Here is a 15,973-nt window from a genome sequence, read left to right as displayed (position 1 = left end):
TTAACCTCTGAGCCATCTCTCCAGCCCATAAATAGCTAAATTTTATTAGTTGAAAAACTTGCATATAAAGTAATGAGTCTCACATGACACTAAAGCACTGCTCCAGCATAGAATTTAAATGTGTAGCCCAGGTTGGCCTTGAACTCGTGACCCTCCTGCCTCTGCCTCATTCAGTAAATCCTACCAGAGTGTGCCACCACAACCAGCTCCAGCAAGGAATTGAATGTAATCTGAACAATTGTCCCTCCCCCATTTCAGTCCCACCGTCTCCTTTCCTCTTCCCAACCAGCCACCCTGCCACTTCCATGTCTTTTTAAATGATCCAGTGGGTTTGTTAGGGAAGCTTAGAGCAGATGGGTGAGGGCTTGCTTACAGAGCATGAGCATCTTACCAACGGCTACACCACGGAAAAACATGTCTCAGGCTAGAGAGATGCTCAGCGGTTAAGAGCACTCTTCAGAGGACCTAGTTCCTTTCCCAGTATTCACACGGCAGCTCACAACTGTCTGTAACTTCAGTTACAGGGGATCCGGCTCACTCTTCTGGCTTCAGCCAGCACTATACACATGTGATGCACAGACATATATGCAAGCAAAACACCCATACACATAAAATACAAAATAACAAATTAAAAAAGAAAAGAGAATGTCTCTTCCTCCCTCATGGAACATTCACTTCCTCTGGGGACTGACTGGTAAGTCTTGCCTCCCACTGACTTGGCCAGGAACTACCAGCTTAAGCAGGCTTTAAGGCCACAACAATCCTACCTCAGTCTCCCAACTGCTGGGATTACCAATATCAACTGCCAGGGAGACCACAACCCTTAAAGTAAAATGAGAAACTTGGTAATGACATAGGAAAAGAGTTATTATTCATGAACAGGAGCAATGAGTGCATTTCCCTAAACCTGGCATGAATGTGAACTGCTACAACTTATTTGGACCACAATTTGACAATTTAGGCTTAAAGTCTCAAACACGTGAATTCTTGTAAGAAACTTGCTGCACAACTATTTGGGACTTGGGTTCAAATCCCAGCAACCATGTAAAAAGCTGGGCATGGCTATGTGCCTGCCTGTCACCTGATGCTGTGGGGAGTTAGAGAAGGATCACTGGGGTTTGCTGGCAGCAAGCCTAACTCCATGTTCAGTGAGAGACCCAGTCTCAAAGGAGTAAGGCAGAGAGTGAGAAAACAGGACAACTGTCTCTTCCTCTAGCACCCACAAGTATACATATAGCATTCTCACATGCATGTACATACAGCAGACAGACATACAACATTGTCTCTCTCTCTGTCTGTCTCTGTCTGTCTCTCTCTCTCTCTCTCTCTCTCGCACGCACGCACACACACACACACACACACACACACACACACACACACAGAGTTAGACAGTGTTAGCATGGAGCTTGATAACTCTCCATGAGCCAGTTGATGGTGACCAACATTACAGAGGCAACACTGCTGAAAGGACAGCCAAACGACATAAGCACCACTGACAACAGCTGCAGTGACAATTTTTATTAGGAAAAGAACCTGGAGGCAGGAGCTGATGCAGAGGCCATGGAGGGTGCTGTTTGCTGGCTTGGCCAGCCTTCTTTCTTTTTTATTTTATTTTATTTATTTATTTATTTAATTTTTGTTTTGTTTTTGTTTTTGTTTTTTTTTTTTTTTGAGACAGGGTTTCTCTGTGTAGCCCTGGCTGTCCTGGAACTCACTGTGTAGACCAGGCAGGCCTCTAACTCAGAAATCCGCCTACCTCTGCCTCCCGAGTGCTGGGATTAAAGGTGTACGCCACCACGCCCGGCCAGCCTTCTTTCTTATAGAACCCAGAGCCACCTGTCCAGAGGTCACAGCACCCACAATGGCTGGATGCTCACACAAACATTAAGAAAATGTCTTACAGGTTTGCCTACAGCCCAGTCTCATGGAGGCATTTTCTCAGTTGAGGTTCCCTCCTCTCTGATGACTGTAGCTTGTGTCAAGTTGATTAAAACTAGCCAGCATACCACCAGAACCATTTTAGATGCAACATAATTTATTTCAAGCCTAGAAATAATGGCTCCATGGTGTCTATATGCCTATATTCTCTCATATAACTTTACAACCAGGGATTCACTCTCAAATTATGTGTTTATCAAAGTTAACAAAGTGCTGGCAGCTTCTCTCCTTTGCCTGTGGCAAATCACTAAAAGAGTGTATTTAAATGAAGAACTACAAATTCCAGGTATATTTCAAGATGGGAAGAGCGCTCCCCAAGCAACAGTTTCTGTCAGAGAAATGAACTATTTTCTCAAGAGAGGCATGAACTGTGCAGTGCCATTGGCCTTGCTGCCTCATTTTAAAACTTCACAGTTGTAGCTGACTGGGCTGAAGAATCAGCCAGCTGTATTAATTAAAACAACAGCTTGCATTCAATGTCATTAACTATCAATGCAAAGCTTTGAAGTCTGTTTAATTTTCTTGGCAGACAGCAAGAAAATTAAATAGTTTTTATTTTCCTGCTCATAAAAACAGTCAACAAATTATTCTGTTCAACCAAATATAAGCCATCGCTTTTAGAAGCTTTTGATACTAAAAATTCCTGTCTCAATCTTTGTATCCAAGCCCACTTTTGTACTCAAAGCATCAAAGTGTCCTAAAGAAAAAAAAAAAGTAAATTTGCTAGAGCAAAACTGATTTCATCCAAGCACTGAAGAGCTACCAAGGGATCGGAATAATTCTTGTTCAAACAACAAAGCTTTTCTCCGTACTCTACAAAGATGCTTCAAAGAGATGTTTCTTAATATTAATTTAGCCACTACATGATCTGCCATTAATATGAGTAACTCAGATCTAAATTTTGTTCAGGTTCTTCTGTTTGACATAAGGCGCCCCAAAGCTCCCGGGCTCTATGTGGCAGCTTTATGAACCTCCCCACGCTTCCGTGTCCTCTGTAAGCAAACACTGCTCCTATCACTGCACAGAAACAGGGAGCTGGCACACTCCGCAGAGACTCTGCTAGCTCATATCTTCAACATCATCTGCTTCATGCACAGAAAGCTTCTAGTAGTAGGGAAATGCCTGAAGCAGCTTAAATGAACAATGGCCAGGGCCATCTAAGACTTCTCTTCCCTAATTCATTTAGCATAAAGACCAACGAAGTCTTCCAGGAAGTAATACTGAACATGCACTTCATTAAAGCCACTTTCCCCAATCTTGAAATAAAAGACTAATCTGTTTTCCTTTCTAAACTTTTATGTTTACATATGCCAGTCGGCAGTGGTGGCATATAATATGCTCAGGAGCAGAGGCAGTCAGGTCTCTGAGCTTGAGACCAGCCAGACCAGCCAGGGCTACACAGAGAAACCATGTCTTGAAATACAAAACAAAACAAAACAAAACAAAAATTGAACATAGATAAAAATCCTATGTAGATTTTTCCAGGAGACCATAAAAGCAAAAGCAGAAAGCCACTAGCAAAGAAGTTGGGAAAAAATAGGCAATAGATGTAGCAGTAATCTAGAGAGTCCACTGAACAGACTAAAACAATAAAAATATCTCTTCCTTATCAAAGATATTTTAAAAACAAACAACAAATACTATGGAAATAAAGTATCATTTGCATTTGTTGGACAAATATATTCTTAAAACATTAAGAAACTTTTTAGAGACATTTATGCCCTCTGACCCATCATCCTACTTTTTCTTTTTTCTTTTTCTCTTTTTCTTTTTGTTTTTTGTTTGGAGACAGGGTCTCTCCACTATGCAGCCCTTCTGTCTTGAACTCAGTGTACACCAAGCTAGTCCCCAACTCACAGAGATTCACCTGCATCTGCCTCCAAGGGGTGTGCCAGGCCACAACACCTGGCTCCATTATTCCACTGTTTTTTTGAGACAGGGTTTCTTTGGTGTTGTCCTCACTGTCCTGGAACTCCCTCTGTAGACCAGAGGCTGTCCTGGAACTCACAGCGATCTGCCTGCCTCTGCCTCCCAGTGCTGAGATTAGAGGCGTGGGCCACCACCTCCCACCTTTATTATTCTATTCTTAAAACTTGAAATATGGCCACAGTTTTAGACATAAAAAAATTCACTCAATCTATCACATCAAGAACAAATGAATACACAAGAATTTCAGCATTAATAAATGACTGAATCTAGTGAAGACATTTGAAAATGGCTATATTAAATTTGAACAATAAAGGGAAATGATAAGGAAATAATTCCCAAACAAAAAGGAAAATATAAAATTATACATATATCACCTACTCAACCATGTTAAAAATTAAAACAGAAGGCCAAGCAGTGGTGGCAAATACTTTAACACCAATACTCAGGAGACAGAGGCAGGTGGATCTCTAAATTCGAGGCCAGCCTGGTCTACACAACTGAATTCCAGGACAGAGCGGCACAGAGAAACCCTATTTTGAAAAGTCACCACTGCTGCCACCACCACCACCATCACCACTACCACCAATAAGGACAAGAAATGGACATAAACTGTGTGGTGATTTGATGGGGATGAACCCATAGACTCATGTGTTTGGATGCTTGGTCCATAGAGAGTGGCACTATTAGGAGGTGTGGCCTTGTTGGAAGAAGTGTGTCACTATATATGCTTAAGTTAAGTCTAATGAGAGTCTCCTTCTGCTGCCTGTGGATAAAGATGTAGAACTCTCAGCTCCTTCTCCAGCAGCACATCTGCCTGCCATATTTCCCACCATGATGATAATGGACTAAACCTCTGAAACTGTAAGCCAGATCCAATTAAATGTTTTCCTTTATTAAGAGTTGCCTTGGTCATGGTGTCTCTTCACACTTAAGCAATGCAACCCTAAGACAAAATGTCACTAGTGTTCTACTAGGCTGTAGGAAAACATTATTTTCTTTTCCTTCTACACATTATATTAAATTTCCCACAAACTATCTGTAAGTTACTATAAACAGGCCTTTCCCCGCTCTAAAATGCTGGAAACAGAAGATGACTTAGCAGTTAAGAGTTCTGTTTGCTCTTCCAGAGGACCACCTAGGTTTGAGTCCCAAAACCCACATGGCTGCTCGGAACTAATTGTAATTCCAGTTCCAGAGTATCAGCCACTTTCTTAGACATGAATGCAGACAAAACACCCATACACATAAATTATTCTTAATTGCAAACTATGGGCTGGGAATGTAGCTAGGATTCATGGCTGGCAAGCATAAAGCATGGGGTTCCATATCCAACATCACATACAATTAAGCACGGTGGCACACATCCCCAATCCCACCATTAAAGTGGAGGCAGGGTTTCAAAATCCAAGGTCATCCTTAGCTACTTAGCAAGTTCCAGGTCACTCTAGGTTAGTATCAGATTCTGTCTCAAGGGAGGAAAACCCCAGGAAACAGAGGACAAGTGAGTCTCTGACAGTTCCAGGCCAGCCAGCATTACATGTAAAATCTTGTCTCAACAACAACAAAAGTTCCTGGGAGCCAGACAGAGCTCAGCAGTTAAGAGTACTTGCTGGTTTGGGAAGTGGTGGCACACGCCTTTAATCCCAGTACTCAGGAGGCAGAGGCAGGCGGATTTCTGAGTTTGAGGCCAGCCTGGTCTATAAAGTGAGTTCCAGGACAGCCAGGGATACACAGAGAAATCCTGTCTCAGGAAAAAAAAAAAAAAAAAAAAAAAAGAGTACTTGTTGCTCTGCCTGGGAAGGTTTGAATCCCAGCACCTACATGAGAAACTTAGGAACACGTCCAACTACACCTCCACGGGATCCAGTAACTTCCTTCTACTCTTGTGGGCACCTACACACACACTTTTTCAATTGCTAAGTTAACTAGAGACTCTATAAACAGGCCTTGCACTTACTAACCCCTGAAGCTCAGCTTCCTCCTCCTCAAGGTTACTACTGAACTCAACACAGAGCTGCCATGTAATTCAGTATAAGCCATTACAATTATTGTGCTCTGGCTGAATCAGAGGGTGCAATGCCCCGAATGTCATCATTAAGATGGCCTCTCCAGATGAGGGTGGATCCAGGGAGGAGTTAGGGGTAAATGTGATCAAAATCCATTGAATGAAATTCTCAAAGGATCAAAATGTTTTACAGATTAAATTTAAATTTAATTTAAATGTTTTAAAATGTTTTAAAGATTTTAAACTTTGGAGCTGGAGAGAGAGCTCAGCAGTTAAGAGCACTGACTATTCTTCCAGAGGTCCTAAGTTCAATTCCCAGCAACCACATGGTGGCTCACAACCATCTGTAATGGGGTCTGACACCCTCTTCTAGTGTGTCTGAAGACAGCTGCAGTGTACTTACATATAACAAATAAATAAAAATTTAAAAATATTTTAAACTTTGTTTTATCCATATGAATGCTTTCCCTGCATGTATGTATGTACACCAGGTGCATGCCTGGTACCTGTGGAGGCCAGAAGGCAGCATAATCCCCCAGGACTGGAGTTAGGGATGGCTGTGAACCACCATGTGGTTGCTGGGCACCAAACATCTGCAAGAACCCATGCTGCAAGAACACTGTGATGTCTTGCAAACCCCTAAAATCTATTTTTTAAAAGATATGTTCTCTTTGCTGAATGGTTTTAAACACTGCACTTTGAGGTTCTGTAGTTCTCTGGAATGCTTTCCGGTTTCTTGCTCTCTGTTATGTGCATTTCTCTCCTCTCTAGTCTCTGCCTTCTGTCTGTAGACAGCTGAGGAAACCGTGGGGACCTCCAGAGGCTCCCTCAACTCAAGTATGGGTTGATGATGTGTAACTCTAAAGTCACAAAACAACATTTGGAAGATTTCATACAAAAATCCAGATTTCCAGTTCTGGAAAAATAGAAAGCTCCAGCAGTATCTGGCACCATTTATCAAATAATGGGTGGCTTTCTGTCCCTCCCAGCTCTCATTACTACCTAACAATTCCACAGCAGACACTGAAGGTCAGCTGCCAGGCATTATAGCGCTGGACTGACTCTTAAGACATGGATCTTGCTATGTTGCTCCAGCTGGCCTTTCTAGGCTCACGTAATCCTCTTGCTTCAGCCTCCAGCACTGTTGGAGCTACAGGAGCACACCCCTTTGCCCCAGTTACACTGTTGGATCTTATGCCAGATGAGAGTGACTGCTTAGCCTTGGTGATGTTTGATTTTATGAACAATTACCGAGCTGTATCAGTTAGAGTTTAACCAAGATAGAGAAACCATAAAGTCATTTGAACAGGCAAACTTGAATATAAAGAACTTTAACAGGGAGCTAAAATAATTGGCTAATTAGAAAGAACTTTAAAGAATATACAAGTTACAAATAAAAGGAGTGGCCACCACCTAAGGACAGAGATAAGAGTATCTCAAAAATAAATAAATAAGAAGACTGAGGTCCACACCCTGCTCAAGAGGGCATAGCTGGAGTTCGATGAACATCGGAAGTTTCCGAGTTACCATGCTGGTAGAACTCACTGGAAACAAGCACTCCAGGGTGTTGGGAAAGCTGATCATGGGTGTCTCACTGGGGACTGTTCCATAAAACACCCAGGAGGGGTGCCGATGGAACTGATGCCTGCTGCGTGCCCCAAGAGCCTAGACTGAACAGCTGGCTGCATGTAAGAGCTGGATGCAGAGAAGCCTACCCAGAGGGGTTAAGACTCCAGGCACACTGCAGGCCCTGCCAGGAATAGACATTGTGCGGGGAGGCTGGCATGCTAAAGAAATCAGTGCCAGAGAAACTGCCCAGGAACCTGCTCGGCCAGCATGCCAGAGCCAGAAGGGTAACACCTCCCTCTTATACTTTCTCTCCAGCCTCCTCTATTGACAAGGAGTTAACATCCTGCCAGCTGGCAAACAAACTATTTAAAGGTCCAGGTACATGTTTTTGCAGAGAAGATGATGAAGATTGAATCTGGAACAAAAGGCACTCAACTGGTATCTGGCCCAATAGTTTATGAGAAAAAGCAGGAGCTACATGAGAACCGAGGGCGACACAGAGCAAACCAGAGGCTTACTCTCAGGTCTAACAAATCAGACCGGCTGGTTCTTTGGATTAACTAGGTTTCTGGACAGCCAAGTTCTAGACAGGAAAGGTGTCACCAATACTCTTCGCCCATCACTGTATAACCAGCAGTTGTCAAGTACTCAGTAATCTACACCTTCTACTACAATCCCTTTACATGTCTCAGCTCAGTTGATCCTGGCAACAATCCTATGAGGTAGGTACTTCTATTATCCCCACTGTACAGCTGGAGAAACCGAGACCTAGAAAGTAATTTGCCTAGCCTCATATAGCCGGTAAGTGGCAGAACAATGACTTGAACCTATGAAATCTAACCCTAGAGTTTACACTCTTTTTTTTTTTTTTTTTTTTTTTTTTTTTTTAAAGATTTATTTATTTATTATATGTAAGTACACTGTAGCTGTCTTCAGACACTCCAGAAGAGGGTGTCAGATCTCGTTACGGATGGTTGTGAGCCACCATGTGGTTGCTGGGATTTGAACTTCGGACCTCCGGAAGAGCAGTCGGGTGCTCTTACCCACTGAGCCATCTCACCAGCCCCTAGAGTTTACACTCTTAATCACCATGCTAAACTGCCTGTCAGCAAAACTTATTTTATTGTTTGACAGTTTTCTTGCTTTTAGCAAGTGTTCTCCCATTTGCCTGATAACTGCATAAAGAAATGAAGCTGAGTGTATAGCTCGATGGAGAGCCCAGGATTAGCTAGTTTCTAATAAATGCATAGGATAAAGGCAGCAAGGAGAACCTTCCCTGATGAATGTAATCATCTAGACCTTGTTACTTCACAGCCCATGTAACTGAGACAGGATTTCTAACCCAATAACCCAGCTACTTCTGGCTCAGGAAACTGGAAATCAAACACTAGTACTCAAGGGTAAATGAGGAGCTTTCTGCTTTTCTTTTCCCATTCTCTTCTTCCTTTTTTTTTTTCTGTGTAGCCCTAGCTAGCCTGTAACTCACTCTGTAGATCAGGTCAAGCTTGAACTCATAAAATCCACCTACCTTTGCCCACCATGTGCTGGGACTAAAGGCTTGGGCTACCATGCCTGGCATTCTTTTCTTTTGAAAGAGAGTTCCTAATATGTACACCTGAATGGCTTTGAACTCAAACTTGCCTTTGAACACCCATCTCACCTGGGATGAAAGGGATGCAGTACCTCACCTTGCAGAGGCTTCTGAAATTCCACCACAGGGTCTAAGTACCACACTCACATTTACACCATTCGTTATTACCTGGAATTTCAAACAGAGCCCTAGTGGATATGAAATCTCATCATTCAGAAAAGCCTCATTTCTAAGTTCGTCAATTATGGGGTTGGGGATATGGCCCAGGGTTTGGTAAAATGTAGATCTGAGTTCAGATCCTTATCCTTATGTAAAAATTAGGGAGTGATGGTGCGTGTCTGTAGCACCAGCTCTTGGGGCAGAGACAGGTCACTGACAGGGAGGGAGCCTCGATGGCCAGGAAGTCTAGCTGAAGAAGGCAAGCTCCATGTTCTGTGAAAGACTCTGCCCCCAAAAGGAGAAGAAGCAACTAAGGAATACAGACACAGACACAGACACACACACACACACACAGACACAGACACACACACACACACTTTTCAATTAGAAACATTCTAAATAGGTTTTTCTCTTCTTCCTTTTAAAAAGATATCACTTTTAGCACCATAAAAATGAAATATGATTACACAGTGAAGATATCAAGTTGAAACTGATATTAGTTCAAAATGTAACTACTTCAGATTCCAATTGGGCAGATATTATAGGAATCTGGGTCTTGCACACATACAAATGTTAACTAGGGGTCTGAAGTCTTACTACCCCAACTAAGACCATGGCAGGAGGGAAACTGGGAAGGTTCTCTGTTCTCGGTGCTGAGATGCTCCCGATTTAGGAGGTGGAAAGAACCAACTTAAACAGATCCTATTCTCATGCCATCTCTACAGTGCTCATCAGGAAAGTGGTGTCATTCAGTGGACAAACACTCTGACACTGTGAGTCAAAGTCTTTTGCCACCAAAGTGTGTGGCTTCTCCTGCCGAATTAGTTATTTGTAAAGCTACATTAACACTATCTCCGGATCTTGTCCAGAGGCTTAGATAAGACAATGCATACAGTGCCTGATGTATAGGACACAGCAGGGTAGTGGCGAATACCCTTGATTCTATCATTCAGGAAGCAGATACAGGTCTCTGAGTTCCAGGCCAACCAGATATAGTGAAGACCTTTTCCTTTCTTTCCTTTCCTTTCCTTTTCTTTTCTTTCTTTTTTTTTTTTTTCTTGTTTTGGTTTTTTATGATAGGGTTTCTCTGTGTAGCCCTGACTGTCCTGGAACTCACTTTGTAGACCAGGCTGGCCTCGAACTCAGAAATCTACCTGCCTCTGCCTCCCGAGTGCTGGGATTAAAGACGTGAGTGTGCCATCACTGCCCGGCCATGAATACCCTTTCTTAAGAAAAGAAAAGAGGAAAAAAGGCTATTTTTATTATGCAAGTAATTTTAATTATGCATATCCATATAGCATCTTAGAGAAAATAAGTTTTTCATAAAAACATTGGATCTGATTATATCCTAATTTTATCTCACTTAAACCTAGTTTATCAGCCACAGAGCCTAACAAATAATCATCTGTAATTCTGCTCTGAGGAAAGACATGCTATGGCCGCTTTCCAGATAAGGGTAAATCTACTGAGGTACTTTAAAGTCTTATTTGGAAATGAAGTTCAAAAGAGGGGCAAAAGCTATTGCATTCTCACGAACGAATAAAAGCGTTAAGTCCCCAGACAATGCAAAAAGTCCTTGAAATGCCACTTGGTCAAACCTACCTCAAAGGGGACCAATTGCCAAAGAAAATGCAAACTGAACAAACTTGTTCTTTAAACACATAGCCTTTTATTTGGTGATAAGTCAAAATAGCCAGAGACATCTATTTTGAATGAATCACTTATTATAATCAGACACAAAAGAAAACTCCAAAATGTGAAAGGACAAAAACAAAGCTTAACACCATTTAAGTAAAGAAAGAGAAAGAAGGTTACAGACCAAGAACACTGCCACAAGGTAGGAAAGCTACAGGGCAAAGCCTGGCTTCTCCAAGGGAAACATGAGCTCTGAAAGCTAAGGCCAGCCATCATCACAAGCCTCTGTAGTACAAACAAAGGCTGAAGCGGTCCCGTGAGTGTGAAGGAGATGAGAGGGGAAGCTCCCTCATCATCAGAAGTTTGTTGCCACAACAACAAGTCATCAGAAGGGTCAGGGGAATGGGAGGAAGAAGTGTAGAGGAAAGATCAACCAAAACTAAGCATATATGAAAAGCCAGAAGGAAACCAAATTAATGACAAGCTAATAAAAAATAAATAGTTTAAATTGAAGTCACTTATGAGGATAAATAAAGTTTTTTTCAGAAATCATAGGTTATTAAATACCAATACCAGGGTTACCAACACCCTAAATAGTTTTATGTCAACCCGACACAAGCTGGAGTTATCAGAGAGGAGGGAGCCTCCATAAATTGAGAAAATGCCTCCATAAGACTCAGCTGCAGGCAGGTCTTTAGGATATCTTCTTAAGTAGTGATTGATGTGGGAGGACCCAGCCATTGTATGTGGTGCTACCACTGGACAGGATGACCCTGGATTCAATAAGAAAGCAGGTGAGATGGTCCAGATGGTGGCTGGAGAGATGGTTCAGTGGTTAGGAGCACATGACTGCTCTTCCAGAGGTCTTGAATTCAATTCTCAGCAACCATATGGTGGCTCACAAATATCTGTATGTCTTACTTAGGGTTTTACTGCTGTGAATAGACACCATGACCAAGGCAACACTTATAAGAACAACGTTTAATTGGGGCTGGCCTACAGGTTCAGAGGTTCAGTTCATTATCATCAAGGCAGGAACATGGCAGCATCCAGGCAGGCCTGGTGCAGGAGGACCTGAGAGTTCTACATCTTCATCTTCAGCCATCTAAGAGAAGACTCACTTCCAGGCAGCTAGGGTGAGAGTCTTAAGTCCAAGCCCACAGTGACACACCTACTACAAGAGGGCCACACCTCCCAATAGTGCCACTCCCTGGATCAAGCATATAGAAATCATCACACTGTAATAAGATATGATACCCTCTTCTGGTGCATGATATACATAAATGATATATGATATATTTTATGTAATTTTTGATATACATAAAATATGTGAATAAATAAACCTTAAAAAAGAAAGGAAGAAAGAAAGAAAGAAAGAAAGAAAGAAAGAAAGAAAGAAAGAAAGAAAGAAAGAAAGAAAGCAGGCTGAGCAAGCCAGTAAACAGCACACCACAGCCCCATGGCCTCTGCATCTGCTCCTGCTTCCAGGTTCCTGCTGTTCCATTGCTGACTTCCTTCCCTTCAATAACAAACAGTGACATGGAGGTGTAAACCAAATAAACCCCTTCCTCCCCAAGTTGCTTTGGTCATGGTGTGTCATCAGCAATAATAACCCAAACTAAGACAGGTGGGATTCCTCTCTATTAATGGTTGGTCAAGGAGGTCTCTGAAGATCCCCAAACAATATAAGCATTTGTTGTGGCTGTTGGTTGACCACAAGAACTAGGTGACAGCATATACTTTGGTTGTAGGAACATATAAATCAAGCTTGACCAATCAAGATTGTCAGCAATGCTTCCTGCACCACCGATGGCTTAGCTCTCTGGCCAGTGTCATCCACGACAACTTTGGCATTGTAGAGGGATTCATGACATCACTGCTAGCCAGAAGACTTGTCAATGGAAAGCTATGGCATGATGACTGTGGGGCTACCCAGAGCATCATCCTTGCAGCCATTTGCCAAGGCTGTGGGCAAGGTCATCCCAGAGCTGAGCAGGAAGCTCAGTGATATTGCCTTCTGTGTTCCTACACGCAATGTGTCCACCATGGATCTGACATGCTGCCTGGAGAAAGTTTCCAAGTATGACGACAACACTAAAGGACATCCTGGGCTACAGTAAGGACCAGGTTGTCTCCTGTGACTTTAACCTTGATGCCCACTCTTCCAGCTTTAATGCTGGGCTGGCATTGCTCTCAATGACAACTCTGTAAAGCTCATTTCCTGATATGACAATGAATATGGCTATAGCAACATGGTGGTGGACCTCATGGCCTACATGAGTAAGAAACAAGAAGCTTTGGACCACACAACCAGCAAGAATGGGAGAAGAAGAGAGAGGTTCTCTGATGCTGAGGAGTCTCTGTCCCAACTCAGCACCCAACACTGAGCATCTCCCTTCTTGAGTTTCATTCCAGAACCCCAGAAGGGAAGGACTCAGAGAACCCTACTCTCCTGAAGACCACCAATAAAGTTCCCTGTACCCCACACCACCTCCCCCCAAAAATTATAAATCAAATGAAGATCTTACAAGGTTTTTATAAGCAGTACTGAAAATCCTCCCCAACATTTTCAAATGTCCTTATGTCCTGGGCCTAGGTTAAGCTTATCATATCCCATCTTTACAGCAGCTGGTAAGACCAGCACAGACAGGATCTAAGTGTGGAACAGCTGGTTCAAACAACACTGATGTGGGGTTTTTGTTATTGTCTTGAGACTATAATACAGTTACAACATTTCTCTCTTCCCTTTCTTCCCTCCAAGTCCTTCCATATATCCCTCCTTGCTCTCTTCAAACTCATGTCTTTTTTTCATTAATTGTCATTGGATGTACATATGTATAACCATGTATATTCCCAAATATAACCTGCTCACTGTATAATATTGCTTGTATGTATGTTTTCAGTATTAATCCTATGGTTTTGAATAACCAAGTAGTGTGTATTCTTTCTTGTTTTGCTTTTTGAAACATGGTGCTTCTAGCTCAGGCTTAATAGAAACTCACTATGCAGCAGAGGCTGGGCCTCAAACTGTAATCTTCCTGCCTCAGTTTCTGAGGGTTGGGATTACAAGGTAGCCCTTATGATACCCAGTGAACTGGTGTCTCCATCCCTCTGAGACTGGTGGTTAATCAAACTAGGCTCTAACCTCATCCCTACAGCAGCACTATCCTCGTTTGCCTACTACAGACTCACAGTCTACAGATGAAAGCTCAAACTGCTCTCTCACAACACAAAAGTTCGCAAGCTGAAAGTCTTCAGAAACTTGTATTTAGAAACAATATTACTATAATTTCAGGAAGAATTCTGTGTCTGCTGGCTCTAAAAACAACACCAGTGGGGCTTTATTTGCTATGCCTTTTTTTCCACTTCATTTCATTTTTGGATTTGAATGGAAATTTGAAACAAAAATAATTCTCAGGCAATCAACCTAAAAATCCCACTCTGGCCTTCTGTCTATATCTCACTCATCAATCAGGAAAGCCGAGGAGTGTGATCCAGGTAAACTAGGCACAGGCTGTTCCCACAGCGTTGTTACTAACTGCCGAAGAAAACAGCTCCTTAGCAACTGAATCCAAAACACAAGATGCCACACAGGACCTCAAAGTGAGCTGTGCCTCCTTACAAGCCTAGTTCACTTTCCCATATGCTGAGAAATTAGCATCTTTATTACCATAGTTATATACAATTGATTTTGACAATTAAGGATTTTCTTCTTTGTTTCACAAATCAAAAATTCATGAAGGTACAGTTTCCAGGCCTAAAGGTTAAAAAAAAAAAGCCATCCACAAAGAAAGGTGGTTCTCAGGTGGGGAGAAAGTGAAGAGAAATCATGCCATACCCGGTTTAGAGGTCAGATCATTTCTAACACTGATGCTGTAAGAGTTGATGGCTCCAACTGTCAACTGACTTCATTTCTGTTCTGAGAAATCCTTTAGAGAAGTACAAAGGTGCACACCTTTAATCCCAGCTCTAAGGAGGCAGAAACTGGGGAACTCCTGTGAATTTGAAGCCAGCCTGGTCCACAGAGTGACTTTGGGACAGCCAGGGCTACCCAGAGAAACCCTGTCTTGAAAAAACAAACAGCTGGTCAGTGGTCAGTGGTGGTGCACGTCGAGGTCTAGGGAAACAGATGTTCTCTTCTGGCCCCCAAGAGCACCAAGCACACACAAGCTGCACAGATACTCTTGCACACAAAACACACACACATAAATATTTTAAAAGAAAGAACAAACAAACAAACAAACAAACAAAAACCATTATGTTAGATGGTTAATAAGTGGCCTAGAAAGCCTAGGCAGGAAAGTAACCCAAAAGAGAGGTTTCATTGGTCAAGGACTGACAGGTGACCTGCTGCCCAGCTCTATCCAACTGCTACCTTGACAGAAAACAGGAAACAACAGTAACAATTTAAATAGCTACCAGAGTAAGTTTGTGAGCTGTGAGCTGGACTTGTCCATGAGCTACGTAGTACATGTACTATGTACCCTTGCCACGGTGGACAGTGGCTGAAAACGGCTCTGACTCAGACTATCTAATTCCAAGATACTTGAACTTTTCAAGTTACAGAGCCTATTTCCTTGTCTGTAATATGGCTGAGTGAGTGTGTTGCTAGGATTTTGTTTGTCAGTGCTAGGAATCAAATTTAGGCTTTGCATATTCTAGGCAAACACTACCATTTGGCTATACCCCAAGCCTTTCAGTGAGTCATATTACATAATATATATAATTTTTTAAACAGTGTTATGGTTATGATGGCTCAGCCGTTAAAAGCACTGACTGCTCTTTCAGAGGACCCAGGTTCAATTCCCAGCGACATGGTGGCTCATGACACTTTGTAACTCCAGTTCCAGGGGACCCCACAACTTCTTTTGGCCTCCAATGACACCAGGATTGCATGTGGTACACAGACATACATGTAAGCAAAACATCCATAAATAAAAATAAAATTAAATAACTTACTGTATCATTAGATTCCAAAGGGCACAGGTGAAAAAGGAAATAGAAAAGGACCACACGCAAGCCAAGGTGACGCCTTCCTTCTCTCTGGCTAAAGGCCCTATTTCCCCTCCCCGCCCAGACTCACCACCCTTTCCACCATAGGCTTTCTCCACCTTCATCAATGCCTTCCCTTCAGAGTCTCTTTGAGG

General features: G+C 42.4%; 1 protein-coding gene across 5 annotated transcripts in view; it reads right to left on the bottom strand.

Annotated features, from left to right (window-relative positions):
* Positions 1–15,973, bottom strand: part of Slc39a9 (solute carrier family 39 (zinc transporter), member 9) — a 39,460-nt gene that overhangs the window by 21,492 nt on the left and 1,995 nt on the right. The window lies entirely within an intron of this gene.

This window comes from Mus musculus, chromosome 12, assembly GCF_000001635.26.
Source record: "Mus musculus strain C57BL/6J chromosome 12, GRCm38.p6 C57BL/6J".
Taxonomy (NCBI): domain Eukaryota; kingdom Metazoa; phylum Chordata; class Mammalia; order Rodentia; family Muridae; genus Mus; species Mus musculus.
This window is presented reverse-complemented; position numbering and strand designations above follow the sequence as displayed.